The sequence below is a fragment of the Lactuca saligna genome, chromosome 7 (genome assembly GCF_052625555.1).
Source record: "Lactuca saligna cultivar CGN05327 chromosome 7, ASM5262555v1, whole genome shotgun sequence".
NCBI lineage: Eukaryota > Viridiplantae > Streptophyta > Magnoliopsida > Asterales > Asteraceae > Lactuca > Lactuca saligna.
In genome coordinates this window covers 144843745-144859650 of record NC_136423.1, presented here as the reverse complement: position 1 = coordinate 144859650, position 15906 = coordinate 144843745, and the positions used below count along the sequence as shown (strand labels likewise).

Below are 15906 nucleotides of genomic sequence, written 5' to 3'. Positions count from 1 at the left end.
CAACGTAATGAAGCTTTGCCACCTCATATTGAAAATTTTGAACATGATGCTTTAATTGCTCAACATGTTGTTTCTCAATCTGCTCCATAGCACTGTTAAGGTGATTCTCTTGAGACTTGAGCATAATATCCACTTCTACCTAGAAATTGAGTTTCAAACCCTTGTATCAGCTTGAATTTTAACTAAGAATTCAGTTTGTGATTGAGAATTTTAAACTATTTCCCTGAAATGAGCACGTTTTCGGATATATTATCTTCCTTAGGATCGAGCTGAATTTCTACAAAAGATGCCATAATATCATCATCATCAGGTTCATCTTTTGGATCTGTCTTTTCACCTTTAGTGGATTGGGAAGAGAAAAATGATGTAACTGGTTGATGCATGATGTTGGAAAAAGTTTGTGAAATGATAGAAACAGATAATGAAGATGGGATTGGAGAACAGAATGGTGGTAAAGAAGTAGAAGTATCAATGAGGGTGGTTTCAATGGTAGAAGATAGAATAAGTGAAGTATTAACAGTAGAGGTTTGAACAGAAGATGTACCAAGGGATTCATTTTGTGCCTTCTCTTCACCCATAGTGACATTTGTGTCCATATCGGATATGTTCACAGGGATACTTGAGGTTCGAACCTCCTTTGTAATGGACTAAATCCTCGAAACCTTTGGTGGTATGACATCTACCTTCGCAGGGATGATAGTAGATGGAGATTAACTCAAATTGGTGTTTGTATGTGTATGAGATACATGTACATGGCCACCAAGACTTCCAGTCTCCTCGAAATTCTACTTAGCTTGGAGAGTCCCTTTGAGGTGGCACAAAGCCCAATCCAATATCATGAGGAATCGGTGATCCTTCGCTTCCACTTTCAAAATAAGTTTCAACGACAAATTCATCAAGTGGATCAACCAGTTGTTTCTTCTTCTTGATCTGTTAGTTTACTTCATGACCTTTGCGTTTCTTCAAAGCTAGTGATACTGGAACAGGTACATCATGAATACGTACACCCCTTCTGTTAAATTGGGGTTTGCAAATTTCCTTATTCCCTTCGATATCGATCCTTCTTTTGGTGAAGAAAAAGGATCATCAGATGTGTCATCAATTATTGGTTGTTCAGGAGAATGATGAGGTCGATGACCAGGCTTCTTTGTTCATTTCAGAATACATGTCTTCGATGGAACAACCTCCTTACACATTTTTTTTTCAAGATTTTCTTGAACAAATTTAGGTTGTTCAAGATTTTTTTGGTTTCTTAGAGACTTTAACAACCTTCCATTTGCCTTCCGTCCCTTCAATCGACAAAACCCCAACTTGAACATCTGGGTTAATAGTTGTTGAACATTGAACAAGAAGTGGATTAGCAGGAACTACTCTTCGTAACATGGCATCAGGAATTTGAGCCACAGTTGGAAATAAAATTGGATCATCAGCAACAATTCTAGGAGTCTGATACGTTGAAAACTCTGCCCTTGCACCTTCGGATGGTACCAAAGTTCCCTCTTTCTCATACACTTCCCTTCAATCAAGCTCCAATACCTCACACACGATACACCATTTGTGACATTGGTATGAGAAATTCCTGTACCGAATTCTTCCCAGAACTGAGTAACATAATCGACATTCGGATCATAGTAAAGACCTGCAATCATGGCATACACTTCCAATTTTGCTTTATCAATTCCTAACTATGACCAGTCAAATATCATAGAAAAATCCCAAGTAATAAGTTCCAAACATAGGGCAAAGTAGTCTTGCAAAAATGACTGATATCGATGAGTGGTGGTTGATGACCTATCGCATTGAACATGTAAACAATATGTTTGTCGTAAATTCATAAAACGGACCTCTATTTGAAAGCTTTATGATTTGAGGAAATTGCCTCTTGGTAAGCTTCTACAGTTTTTCATTCGTCAGTTGGAATGTCACCACTTTTGCCATCTTGTTAAACACTGCCGTTGATCTCACCAGTGATAACAAGGTCATGGGTACCGAGAAAGAAGAAAACATAATAGTTAAATGAACATAGTGATTGAGAGTAAAAATCAACATTTGTTATTGTTTAGGATAGTTCTTGAAATCCAGTTGAACAAAAAAATAAACTTTGAATCTTCATCAATGGATGAGATGTTGCTTTTTCTATGGTGTTTAATGGATCAACATAACTAGTTGGTGTCACCATGGTTAGGGTTTGTGAGAATTTTGTGAACAAACGATTATCTTGAAAGAATATTTGGGGAAAATTTTCCAAGAGTTCATAAAGTCTTCAATTTAGTCTACCAAAATCCTTTTATAATCAATGTAGAATTTGAATTTGAACCATTCACCAATGAAAATATGTCACATGTTGCGTTGTGTGTGGAGTCGGTTTTCAGAAAAGTCGCCACATCAAAAAAAGTGACCATCACTTTTCCCTAAAAATCTATGAAAGAACTGAATTGTCATATCTACCGAACGTTTCATTGATCCCAATGAGATAAGAAGCTTCACTTGATCTTTATTATGTCACCATAAAGCTTCATCATCAAGAGAGCACTTTGACCTTCACTATGAGGTACGAGTCATTCTCTTTTGGGATGAAAAACGAAATCATATGCCAGACTTTGCGAAATCTAGGTTTGAGTTGGTATTATCCAAAACCTCTAGGATTTTAGTGCAAATGTATGCAAAAGAAATAGCTGGAATCGAAGTACAAAAATGTGCATATAGTGATATCAAAAATATTTGATGTAAAAGTAGTTGGATCCTGGGAAAAGACCACTTCATTTGAAATCAAGAGAGATGACATACTACTTGTTCGGTATCCCGTGAAGTATAATCGAATACTACTTAATAAGTATCGAAAGGCTTCTTTTTGCACAGGCTTTGAAGGTAGGCACAATTTTGTTTAAAACCATAATGTACCGTCCCAACTGTCATGTATCATTACTATTCAATTTAGGCTTCATGTTTTAAGGCCTACTCGACAAGTTGATTCTATGACTCGTCGAGTAGCAGCGGGATAGGACACATCATTTAATGACTTAACTCGGCGAGTCAGGAAAGGGACTCGACGAGTAGGAGCTGGCGGGGGAAACCCTAAATTTTAGGGGTTTTGCACCCTATATATTGGACCATTATCGCCTCCCACTGTCTTTTATCACCCCTTGAGATCCAGAACCCTAATTTACATGTGTTTGAGCCTTGTGAGTGTTTTGGAGCTTTGGAAAGTAGTTTAGTGAAGGAAATTTGTAGATCACAACACCAGAATCAAGGAAATTCGTGTAGATCTAGAGTCTACTTCAGTTTGGGCACATTTTGGAGGTAACCAGTTGATTACCTTGATCTCTTTACTCCTAGAATATCTCTTGTGTAAAGTTTAGGGTTTCTTTAGCTTATTTATGAAGGGATTATTGTGTGGGAGCTATATCTGAAGTTGAAACTTCAGATCTGAACCTCCCTTGGGTCCAAAGTTCATAAAGTTCTCAGTATTGTCATGAAAGAACCCTTCCTTATGAGTAAAGCTTCATTCCAAGCTTGGATTCATATTTTGAGGCACGAAAATATGTAAATGTAGCAACTTTACGTTGCTAATGCACTCTAGGGACCTAGATCCACTATTTGGATCGGAGGAATAGTTCAGAATCATTTGATAATGGGAGTATTTGTATAGACTCGACGACTCTGGGAGATGAATCGGTGATTCGAGTAGGGTTTTCATCCGAATTGGTCCCGCGTGGACTCGGCGAGTCTGGAAGATGACTCAGCGAGTCAGTTTGGGTTTCCAAGCACCAAGTCATGTATTGACTCGGCTAGTTGAGTCGAGTAACTCTTGAATCAGTAGGGACTCGATGAAGGGAAATTTTCACTCAGCAAATAGGACAACATGGATTGTTGACCATCGACCAGCGACTTTGACTTTGTTTAGGGAGTATCTTGTGCCTTCCAAGGGCTCTTTGGTAATTTGAGTAATTATTGACTGGACCACTTATGGGTACAGGCAAGGTGGTTGAAGATATATCTGGAGGTGTGGACAGTATTATTCCGAGCTGCTAGCGAGGTGAGTTATCCTCACTATATCACTAGGGTCTAAGGCACCAAGGCCGGCCCTTTAGGTTGTTATTCTGATTATAGTATGTTGTATGTGGTTATGATTTGTTAGATCGGTATCCGGATAGATCGGATGTTGTTATGCTTTATGATCCGTTAGGATCGGTATGTTAGTGACCTGGTTAGTTCGATATTCTGGTTATAAGTGATTGCTATGATAAATGATATGTGAGACAGTTATATCTGATATATATATATATATATATATATATATATATATATATATATATATATATATATATATATATATATATATGCCAATATATGTTATTTATGTGCATATGATTATTTGTTTGATTGTTGGGTTGAGGTGGTCCTGCTTTGTGCTGAAGGCCAACACTCGCGACGAGCGGTCCGGATAGAATGTGGGCCTCTGCATGACGGGCCAGTCATACCGAAGGCTCGGGATAGATCTAGATATATTATAGGCCTTGCAAGGTGGTCCAGTCAAGCTGAAGGTCAAGTATACATGTTTTTGTTATCTGTTATTGATATCCTATTATCGGTGTAGTATTGGTATTTTGGGGGTAACTCACTAAGCTCTCGAACTTACAGTTTCAGTTTATTGTTTCAGGTACATTAGGAGATCGTGGCAAGGAAAAGGTGTGACCGTACCGCTCCTCATCCTTATGATTCTCTTTCTGGAAAACTCTGATGAATAATACTTTGAAAACAATTTGTATAATACTATTTGGTTTTTAATGGATGAAAAAGTTAAAAATTTGGCTTAAATTTTTGGATGTTACACACGACTTAACATAAGTGTGCGTTAAATGAACAAAATTACTTGTATGACCAGTGTAGTCAGGAACAACTGAGGCCGAGTAAAAATCAACATCTGTAATTGTTCAGGATAGTTCTTGAAATCTAGTTGAACAAAAAAAATCGAACTTTGAATCTTCATTAATGGATGAGATGTTGCTTCTTCTTCTGTGGTGGTGTTTAATGGATCAACATAACTAGTTGGTGTCACCATGGTTAGGGTTTGTGACAATTTTGTGAACAAAAGATTATCTTGAAAGAATATTTGGGGAAATTTTTTCCAAGAGTGAATAAAGTCTTCAATTTAGTCCACCAAAATCCTTTTATAATCAATGTTGAATTTGAATTTGAACCATTCACCAATGAAAATATGTCACGTGTTGCGTTGTGTGTGGGGTCGGTTTTCGGAAAAGGTGCCACATCAGAAAAAGTGACCATCACTTTTCCCTAAAAATCTATGAAAGAACTGAATCGTTATATCCACCGAACGTTTCATTGATCCCAATGAGATAAGAACCTTCACTTGACCTTCATTATGTCACCATAAAGCTTCATCATCAAGAGAGCCCTTTGACCTTCACTATGAGGTACGACTCATTCGCTTTTGGGATGAAAAACGAAATCATATGCCAGACTTTGCGAAATCTAGGTTTGAGTTGGTATTACCCAAAACCTCTAGGATTTTAGTGCAAATGCGTGCCAAAGAAATAGCTGGAATTGAAGTACAAAAATGTGCATATAGTGACATCAAAAATATTTGATGTAAAAGTAGTTGGATCCCGGGAAAAGATCACTTCATTTGAAATTAAGAGAGATGACGAACTACTTGTATGATATCCAGTGAAGTATAATCGAATACTAGTTAATAAGTAACGAAAGGCTTCTTTTTGCACAGGCTTTCAAGGTAGGCACAATTTTTTTTAAAACCACAACTTAACATAAGTTTGCGTTAAATGAACAAAATTACTTGTATGACCAGTGTAGTCAGGAACAAGTGAGGCCGAGTAAAGTTTCAAAGTAACTAGAGTTAGAAAAGACATCCAGACTAAAATCATATGCCAACAAAAACAAATAAGAGTTGGATCTTGTTGGGAAAAAAGGTCTTGATGAAACAACATTTTGTCACGACCATACATAACGAAAGAAATATGATTTTGAACATCGAAATGTGGTACAAAAACAAATGTTTCTTTAAAATCTTAAACATAAAGTTCACCGTCAATTCCATAAAAGTTTGGATTTTTGGGTTTCACCATCTTCACGGAAAAATGAATCATGATCATAAACCCAGACTTGTGCAATATCTACATTATGGTTGGTTTCTACCATAGATGTTGAGGATATGTAGTGATGTGTGTGATCGTGAAGAATTTCTTTGATGAAAAGATTGGTGTAGAAAGCACATTTTATACCTATGCGAATGATATGGACCTTGCAATAATCTCTTAACTCAAAATGAGAAGAGAAAGGTAGATCTGCGACTGATATGAATATAGCCTAATTGGGAAGGAACACTTGTTATGAGAGATCCATTAAGGCTTCAAAACACACTGAGTCTGTGAGGCGCTAAGGCTTATGCTCAACATATAACAACATGCTTCTAGGGACACCTAATTAGTGCTATAGTTCGAAGTCATACTTATCCCCCTTTGAATGTAATCAAATGAGCATTTGCCACCTAAGTATGTTGAAACTTGGAGATACAGAAAATGTTTAAACATACAAAACAAAATGAAGAAAATATTTTTGGAATTTTATTTGAAATTTAAAGACAAAAATAAGAAAATCTTTTTAGAATTTTTTGTTTTGAAATTTAAAGACAAAAATTAAATTTTTTTTTGGAATATTTGTTTTTTAAAATAAAGACAAAAATATGAAAACCTTTTTGTAATTTTTTCTTTTGAAAATTAAAGACAAAAATTAAAATCTTTTTGAAAATTTTCATTTTTAAAATAAAGGACAAAAATAAGATTTCAATAATAATAATAATAATAATAATAATAATAATAATAATAATAATAATAATAATAATATTATTATTATTATTATTATTATTATTATTATTATTATTATTATTATTATTATTATTATTATTTATAGTTTTTGTTTTTGAAAATTAAAGACAAAAAGAAAACAAAGAAATGTTACCAAAGACATTCGATGTAAGATGTATCAACTTCCAGATGATAGTGTACTCCGAACAACATTTCTTCTAAGACAGTGAAGGTTGATCTTAACGATTCAGAGGAATTTCGAAATCGAAGGTGGTCAAATGCTGAATGGTGAACAATAACCTATGAACACTTCAACAATACTTCGACATCTGTTGATTCACGGTGATGACAAACCAAGAACGAATCTTGTATCAATCATTCATTAACCATTTAAGATCCTTCGAAATTATTTCTCATCCACAGGTTTGGTGAATATGTCTACAAGTTGATCTATTGTTTTAACAAAATGAACCTTGATATTACCATATTCGACATGATCCTTGATAAAATGGTATCGATGTGCTATGTGCTTTGTATTTGAATGTTGAACTGGATTATGGTAGATGCGGATGACACTTTGTGAATCACAATAATAATGTATCTTCTTCATATTGATTTCGTAATCACGAAGTTGGATTTGAATCCATATGACTTGAGAAGTGCAAGTTGCATCAGCAACATAATTTGCTTCTGCTATCGAAATCGAAATACATGTTTGTTTCTTTGATTTCCATCTTACAAGCTTCCCGTCCAAAAGTTAACATCCACCATTTGTGCTTTTACTGACATGTTGACACCAACCAAGGTCAACATCAGAAAATTCTTGTATGAAAAATTCAGTTTTCGAAGGTCCCACAACCCCAACGACACAATTCCTTTGAGATATCAAAAGTTTTTGCTCACCTCTGTTAGAGTGGCTTCTCTTGGATTCGATTAATACCTGACACAATTGAAAACAATGAACATGATATCAGGTCTACTAGCAGTTAAGTATAATACAGAACCTATCATATGTTTATATAATGGGAGATCCATGTAGGCTTATCGAACGAATGACCTAAGCACATGCCTATTTATTTTGGTACTATAAACTTTGAACTATTCCTCATGCCAAATTTCTCAATCAAGTTATGAGAGTATTTATCTGATTTATGAAAATACCTTCCCAACTTTGATGAATATTTATTCCCAGAAAATTGTTTTTTCTACCCATCATACTCATTTCGAATTGGCTTTTCATCATATTCTCAAGTTCCATAGACAACGAAGGGTCAATCGAGCAAAAAATAACATCACCTACATAAATTTGAACTAGCATCAAATTACACCATACTTTCTTTCGAAATAGTGTAGGATCAAACGATCCTTATCTAATTTTAGAGAGTTTTAAGAAATTGGTAAGAGTTGCATACTAGGCTTGAGGTGCTTGTTTTAAGCGATAAATAGCTTTATTAAGTATATAACAATGATTAAGAAAATTTTCATTTACAATACCTAATGGTTGTTCAACATAAACAGTTTCTTCTAAGACTCCATTGAGAAACGCACACTTGACATTAGTACCCATCGAAGTCTTTGTGTGCTGCATACACAAGAAATATTCGAATAGCCTCGAGTCTTGCGACAGGGCAAAGGTTTCGTCATAGTCAATATGTTCTTGCTGTGAATATCCTTTAACAACCAATCTTAGCTTTGTTTTGAACAACATTAGCTTCTTTATCAGTTTTAATTTAAAAAATTCATTTTAATCGAATGACCAAAACATCATCAGTTTGTGGAAGCAGTCTCCAAACCTTATTTCGTTCAAATTCAGCAAGTTCAGATTGCATTGCAAAAATCCAATCAGGATCTTCCAATGCAACCTTAACTATTTTTGGTTCAATTTTGTAAATAAATGCATTAAACATACTAAATTCCTGGTAAACATTCAGTATCTCGTTCTTAACTCAAAGTTGTGCACGCATAATAACTCCATCTTGAGAATCACCAATAAATTGTTCTTTTGGATGGTTTCGTGTCCATATGTCTATTGGTGGATATGCAAGATCAAAATCAAAAGGTGTATCTTCAAATATTTCATACGTTTAAGAACCTTCACCTGCATTCGATTCATTATTAGAAACATCATGAATACTATCAGTTTGATCAGGAGAAACATGAGGTTGGTATCCATGTAGCTCTGCCTCAACTAATGGATTTGGATTCTGATGCTCCCCCTCGATATCAACATTGTTCTTTCCTTACCCCCCCCCCCCCTCAAATTGATGTGCGTTTTGATCATGCTCCCCCTCAACAGTTGAATTATCAATATGATCTTCTGACATTGAAATCAAGTGATCCCCCTCCACTTGATCAACGTGCAAAACAGGTAGAGGTTCATCATTCACTTTTGAGGTTGAGGTTGATAGAGAATAATCTTCTTCCCTAGTCACCATCGAATCATCAGAATGCTTCGACACTTTAGGAATCCGATTATCATCAGCATGAACTTCAGCACCAATTTCTCTTTCTAAAGCACCAAAAATTAATTCATAATCAATATCAAAAGAGTTAACAATTGCTGACTCATCATTCGTTTATGAAAGAATTGGTTGTTGTGCGAAAGTCTATTCCACATATTTAACATGGTATTCATAAAAAACAATATTGAATGTTTCCTTAATCTTTCTTGTTTGCTTATTGAATACCCTATATACTACTGAGTTGTGCGAGTATCCAAGGAATATTCCTTCATCATCTTTTGAATAAAATTTCTAAAGATTATCTTTAAGATTCATGATAAAGCACCTACAACCAAAAATATGGAAAATTTTCACATTAGGTTTTCGATTGTTTATGATTTCATAAGGGGTGATGTTAAAAAGACGATGAATGAATCATCTGTTTTGAGTAAAACATGTTATTGAGACTGCTTCTAACAAGAGATATTGAGGCAAATTGGCATATGTCTACATTGTCCTTGCTGCTTCGTATAGAGATCTATTTCTCTGTTCGACAACACCATTTATTTGCGATGTGTATAGCGATAAAAAGTTATGTGAAATCCTTATTTTAACCAAGAATGAATCAAGAGTTTGATTTTTTGAATTTGGAGCCATTATTGCTTTTGATTATTCTAACTTTCTTTCTCAGAGTTAGTTCTATGTTCTTGATGAAATCGATCATTACTAGAGCAGTTTCAGACTTATGAAGAAGAAAAAACATCCATTTAAACCCTTGAAAAGCCATCAAAAATTACTAATATGTACTTCTTGATGAGAGTATTAATAGTTAAAGGTCCACAAAGGTCATTGTGAAGAAGTTCCAGAGTTTTGGTGATCTTTGAGTCAATTACAATAGGATAACCTTGACGATGTTGCTTTCCTTTTTCACAAGTTGCACATAACGAATCATTATCAAAATTTAATACAGGTAAGCCACGAACAAGATCATGTATAAACAGTTTGTTAAGATTCTTGAATTTCATATGGGAGAGTCTTCGATGCCACAACAAACTGATATCTGATGTGGCTTTCGAAAGTAAGCAGATAAAGGGAACACCGACAATGGGCTTCATGTCGAGTGTGAACATGAAACCTTTCCTTTTAGACTTAAACAATACTTCCTTTGTTTCCTTGTTTGAAATGACAATACCTTCCTTATGAAAGACTAGTTGATTGTCAGTTCCCACAATAAGTTGTGAAACACTTATCAAGTTACGTAGCAAGCCTTCAACATATGCCACTATGTTTACTTTAAAATTGCCATTCGTTACTTTGCCATAACTTTTTTCCTTGCATTTTTTGTTGTTTCCAAACTTCACAACTCCAACATTATCCAAACTTCGAAAGTCCTGTAGATTCTCCTTTCGACCTATCATGTGACGAGAGCATCCACTACCGATATACCATTGTTTATTGTATTTCTTGTATCACAGTACCTACGATCAACTAAAAGAATTTAGGTCCCCAAGGCTTTTTAGGTCCTTGGATATTAGTTTGAAATGCATGGTGAAATGAAGAACCTAGTACCTAATTTCAAAATTTCGACTTTAAGCAATCTATCAAGTCAACTTCGCCAGAGTTGAGCATTAGAATGTAAGCATTCAATGGTTTAGGTGACTTTCCCTTTTCCATTAACCGTTCATTTCAAATCAACCTTTGTCTTGGGTATTTCTTTCCACTGTTGCACTGATGGTTTCGATTCGAATGATGATGAACTACCATTTTGTGACTCGTTCAAGTAGCCTTCATAGGCATAGTTAATTTGCTCTTTAGAGAACTTTCCTAGTTGGTATTGCTTCCCTTTGCCTTCGAGCCAATGGGTAATATTCTTCACATCATTTTCCCTTTGATAAAATAAGCTTTGACTTTCTGCTTTGATTTTGGATTTGGAAAATGAGGTTTTGTTGGCCTAAACGATTCCTGTTTCTTTTCATTTACTTCCAATTTTTCAAAATTTTGTTTTGGAAAAGAGTGTTTTGAAAAAGATGGATTTGGAGAATTGTGAAATGTATTTTGATATTGCTTATTATAACCAACCGATGTTCGATGAAAAACCTTTTGTCCTTGTGGAAAACTTCTTTGACCTTGAAATTGAGTGAAATTTCTTTTCTCATTACGTTGACCGACATTTCTTTGAAATTTATTTTGATAAATCCTTTCAGTTTTAGGATTTGGAACAAAGTTCCTTGCATGTTGGTTTTAAACAAAATTCTCATTTATTTGTGTTTGAACAATTGGTGTTCGAACTGGTTTGTGAGCATTAGATTGACCATTTGGAAAATCATTTTGCTTTTGAGTGGAATTATGTTTAACAAAAGTATTATTTTGAGAAAACGTCTTAACTTGTTTAGATGGTTTTTGCTTAAAAACTATTTGATTTTGAAAAGTTTTGAAAAATTTCCAATAGACTTTGTTTCACGCTTTTGATATCGAAACACCTTCTTCTTTTGCAAAATTTTGAACATTCTCATTGAAAATTTGTGCTTTTGTTTTAAGAGTTTTCGAAACTGGTTCATTTGTTTAATTATCAACTTTCGGTTTTTCCGATTTAACTTCCCAAACTCGTTTCAACGTTTTCCTTTGAAAAATTGTTGAGTTCTTGTTTAGGGTATTTTCAACTGTACTTTGATTAGAAAATAACCCTTCTTTTGCTACTTCGTTGTTGTTTTCCTCAACAATTTTGTTGATATCAAGATTCACTTTGTCACCATTTCTAGTGGTAACAAATACTTGATTTGAGAACACAATTTCATCAACACATTTGAAATTTACATAGATGACTGAGTTGGATTCAAGATAATAAGGACCCTTTCCTTTCATCACCTATTAGAACTGTTATGTTTCCTCATAAACCTATTCGACAACAACTCGAGGAATATTTGTTTCAATCGGAATGTCATCATCATCAATATATGTATCAAAGTCTTAGACAACCACATGGTTATAATCATAAACTATAGATGTAGAGGGTTTGTCAGTGTTAACCTTCTCCATTGAATCATAGAAAATTTCTTCGCCCTTGGCCATTGAAGTGACATTAATGACAGATAATTTAGAACAGTCAATAGTTTCATCTTCCTCAGTTTCACTAATATTGTTAGAATCATCTTCCATATCGGCAAAAAAAATTGAGAGTCTAAAGTCGAAGTCTCAATCATGTTGAAAATTTTGATTTGTTCAGTTTTAGTAAGATTCTGATTCACGATATGCACTAATTCATTAGCATTCAAACATTCATCAATTCTGACAATCCAATAAGCATAAGAATCATTAGGGACTTTATCGAATTATAATATCTTCTTCTCAAAATCATAGGAAGTTGTATATATTTTCTCTCTTTCGTAAACCAAGAAAGACAAAAACTTCCTATGTTTGTCTTTGAATATTTCATATAAATGATTAAGTTAAGTTAATTTTCCGTACATTCTTTTTGCATTGTTAAGGTAGACATTTTGTTGTTTCATTAACATAACATTGTCTGCCCTAACTGACTCCTTATCTATAGTAATAGTATTCAGTTGTAACTCTAGACTATCTATTCGACTTCTCTTAGACTCCAAGTGTTTTTGAGTGTCTAGCAACAAAGTTTTTTATCTCTTAGCTTTGCTACTAATAGAGATTAGCATATCATTAATATAAGAAAGACTATCATCAAAGTCAGATAAAACAATAAGATAAGAGCTGGAAGGAATGTTAAAAGATTCAAGAAGAGTACGCACCATCAATGTCATAGGAGATTTGTCCGCTCCTGTTCAAACGAAGCACTTCCTGATACTATTTTCTTCTTCTGAACTGCCCTCTTCGAATCTTGCATTCATTGCGCCATCTTTTGGATTTCTCATTTATTCATCGTTAGAACCAGAAGACTAAATCTAGTTGGTTCTGTCCCCTTCAACACCTCTGCTGGCAACCAGAGACAACACTTTTGTCTTAGCTCTCACCTCTTCCAACCTCTCGACATAATATGCCTCATCTTTAACTCTCTTCTTGTTCTCCTCTCTCTTTTTTAGCATGCAATCGTTTCCAGATGGTTCACACCATCACAATAATTGTAGTCGAACCTGGAGTCTCCCTTCAACTTCTTTTTAGCATTCTCAACAACGGTCTTCCTCTCCTTCTTCTCTTCCTTCGACTCCACTCTAGTTCCTTTCCCAGATGAGGTGTTTCCTTGAATTCATTGTTGCTTTTGTATTTCGGATTGAAAGGCTTCTTAAAGAACCTTTTGACTTTATTGTTAGAATAATAAGCGATAGCCTGATCCTCCGAATTCAACAAAAATCCTTCATCTTCATAACCAACTTGCTCAAAAAGCTTGATCTCGGAATCCTTCACTGACACTTTCGACATCAACGCCAATGGACCTCCTAGATTCATCTTCCCTTATTCGGCTATCTCATTGATTTCACTCTCAACCTGATATTCCTCCACTCTTTACGTAACCCTATCAGAAACGTGAGATTGTATTCGAGAGTTGAGCGTGTAACTACATATCGGTTACACTTGAATATAAACTTATTCAAGAGATCATAGTAGAGTTCGATGGTTTCACTTTCATTTTGCTTGAATTCCCCAAGTTCCAGCAAACACTCCTTTACCGAGCTCTTCTTCGTCTTCTCGCTGCCTTGATACTTTTCCTTCAAAGTAGCACAAATCTTTTTAGCATCTTGCAACCTCGGAGTTCATGAAGTTCACGAAGACACTGTTTGTCATTAGGTTTTTCTTTATCAGCTTGCAAGGCAACATCGGCAGAAGAACATGCTGTTCCATTTTGTTCTAGCCTTCCTGGATGGTAATTCCCACTAATAACACAACGCCATATATCCTCGACTATCCTATTAAGGTAATCCTCCATGCGATCTTCCCATTTCTCGTAGTACTCTTAAATAAGGATTGGAATCTTAGTGGAAGATCCAAGCAGATGAGAAAAACTAGACATTGTGTCTATGTCGAAATTCATCATTGTTGTATGGACTGAAATAATGAAAAGATTCAGAAAAAGAGATCTAACGGATGAACAATTCAGAAATTGTTCAAAAAACACTTGATCAATCAAACGATTGCAGAATCGTAACAAATCACTCAAATAAAACTAGTTTTCTTAAACAAAAGTGCGGAAAACTTTTGGACCGGAAAGAACAATTCAGAACTTTTGAAAAAGACGACAAGACCATATATGATTAATTGTATCATGCTCTAATACCAAATGTAGTGCGTTTGAATCGAGTATTAAGAACGAAATCAAGAACAGAATGCATTATGAACACATATGTAAATAAATTTTGTTTGGCTCACTTATAGCTTCTTAACAAGTACAAGAACACAAGAGAGTAAAAGCACAAAGTCTCAAAAGCTTGCTCTCGAGATGTTGCTCCTACCATGAAAGTGTGGGTGATGTGAAAATGAATGAGGTCGAGCACCTTTATTTATAGGTTATATGCTACCTGAGATGTTGCTCCTACCGTTTTCTGCCATGTGTCGCAAATATGGTGGTCCACACCCACCTTCTAGATGGTGCACACCGTGCAACCTACGTATGCGTGGTAGTTCTCGGAAAATTTTTAAAAATCATACCTTCTTCATACGATATTCCTATTCGACGTTCTTTATATCCCCGGAAAGCTATCGACGAGATCTACAACTTTCATTTAGACACCATCGGCTAATTTTGAATTTTTTTAAAAGATGTATTTTTAACAATCTTATACTATTAAAGTCCGTTAAGAATTCATAACTTTCTCATATGATATCTGTTCTCGACTGTCTTCATATAGACGAAAGCATATGGACGAGATCTTCAAATCTCATTTAGATTGATTTTCCTAACAATCAACCGATTTCTACTTTGGTTTCTGTGTCGTATACTGCTAAGCTGAAACTTTTAAAAATCCTAACTTCCACTTACGAAGTCAGATTTGGGTGTTCTCTATGTGTAGGCTCTCAGTTTAACAACTACTACGACTTTAGTTTAGATTATTTACCCTAAATAATCATTCTTTGATAATTTCTAATTATTGCTGCTACTAATAATAATCCTATTTATTCTTTTATCGACTATCCCGATCTTGTGGGCATTAGAATTATATCTCCTTTAGGATGATTACCTCCTAGAATCATCAACAAAACAGGGATTATATAATGACTTCACACGTCACCTTTCCATCCTAAGTGCTAATCGTAATTCTTTATATCTTTTCCTTCAATCTTCTAACTAAATTCGAACGCTACATCGAACTTACTTCACAAATTAGTTGAACTCAATTTGCTTTAACCATTAGGTTCGGAATAGAAATCATTACAAAAACAAAGGTAATGGTGGAGATGAATAAGAAGGAATCTCATTACTAGTGCATTAGTAACCGAGCGACTCCTCCGGATCCAAGTACAAGTTATGTGCCTCCAGTAGTACATGCCCATACTACCTTTCACACTTACTTATACTTGTCCTAAAAGTTGTCTTGCAGTTTTCCCGAGTTACTATATCCTACGATCACAAAAGCAATTTAACAGATATAGATGCGTCCAAATAAGCACATGTCCTAATAGACCTTACTAGGGTTTCTTCCATGAGCATCTTCAACCAC

General features: G+C 35.0%; 1 long non-coding RNA gene across 1 annotated transcript in view; it reads left to right on the top strand.

The window, feature by feature from the left end:
* Nucleotides 1-4760, top strand: part of LOC145007604 (uncharacterized) — a 28654-nt gene extending 23894 nt beyond the window's left edge. Inside the window, exons 2-3 of the long non-coding RNA XR_013663006.1 lie at nt 4397-4544; nt 4661-4760. This is a non-coding gene — a long non-coding RNA (uncharacterized LOC145007604). The remainder of the gene's footprint in view (nt 1-4396; nt 4545-4660) is intronic.
* The last annotated feature ends 11146 nt before the right edge of the window (nt 4761-15906 follow it).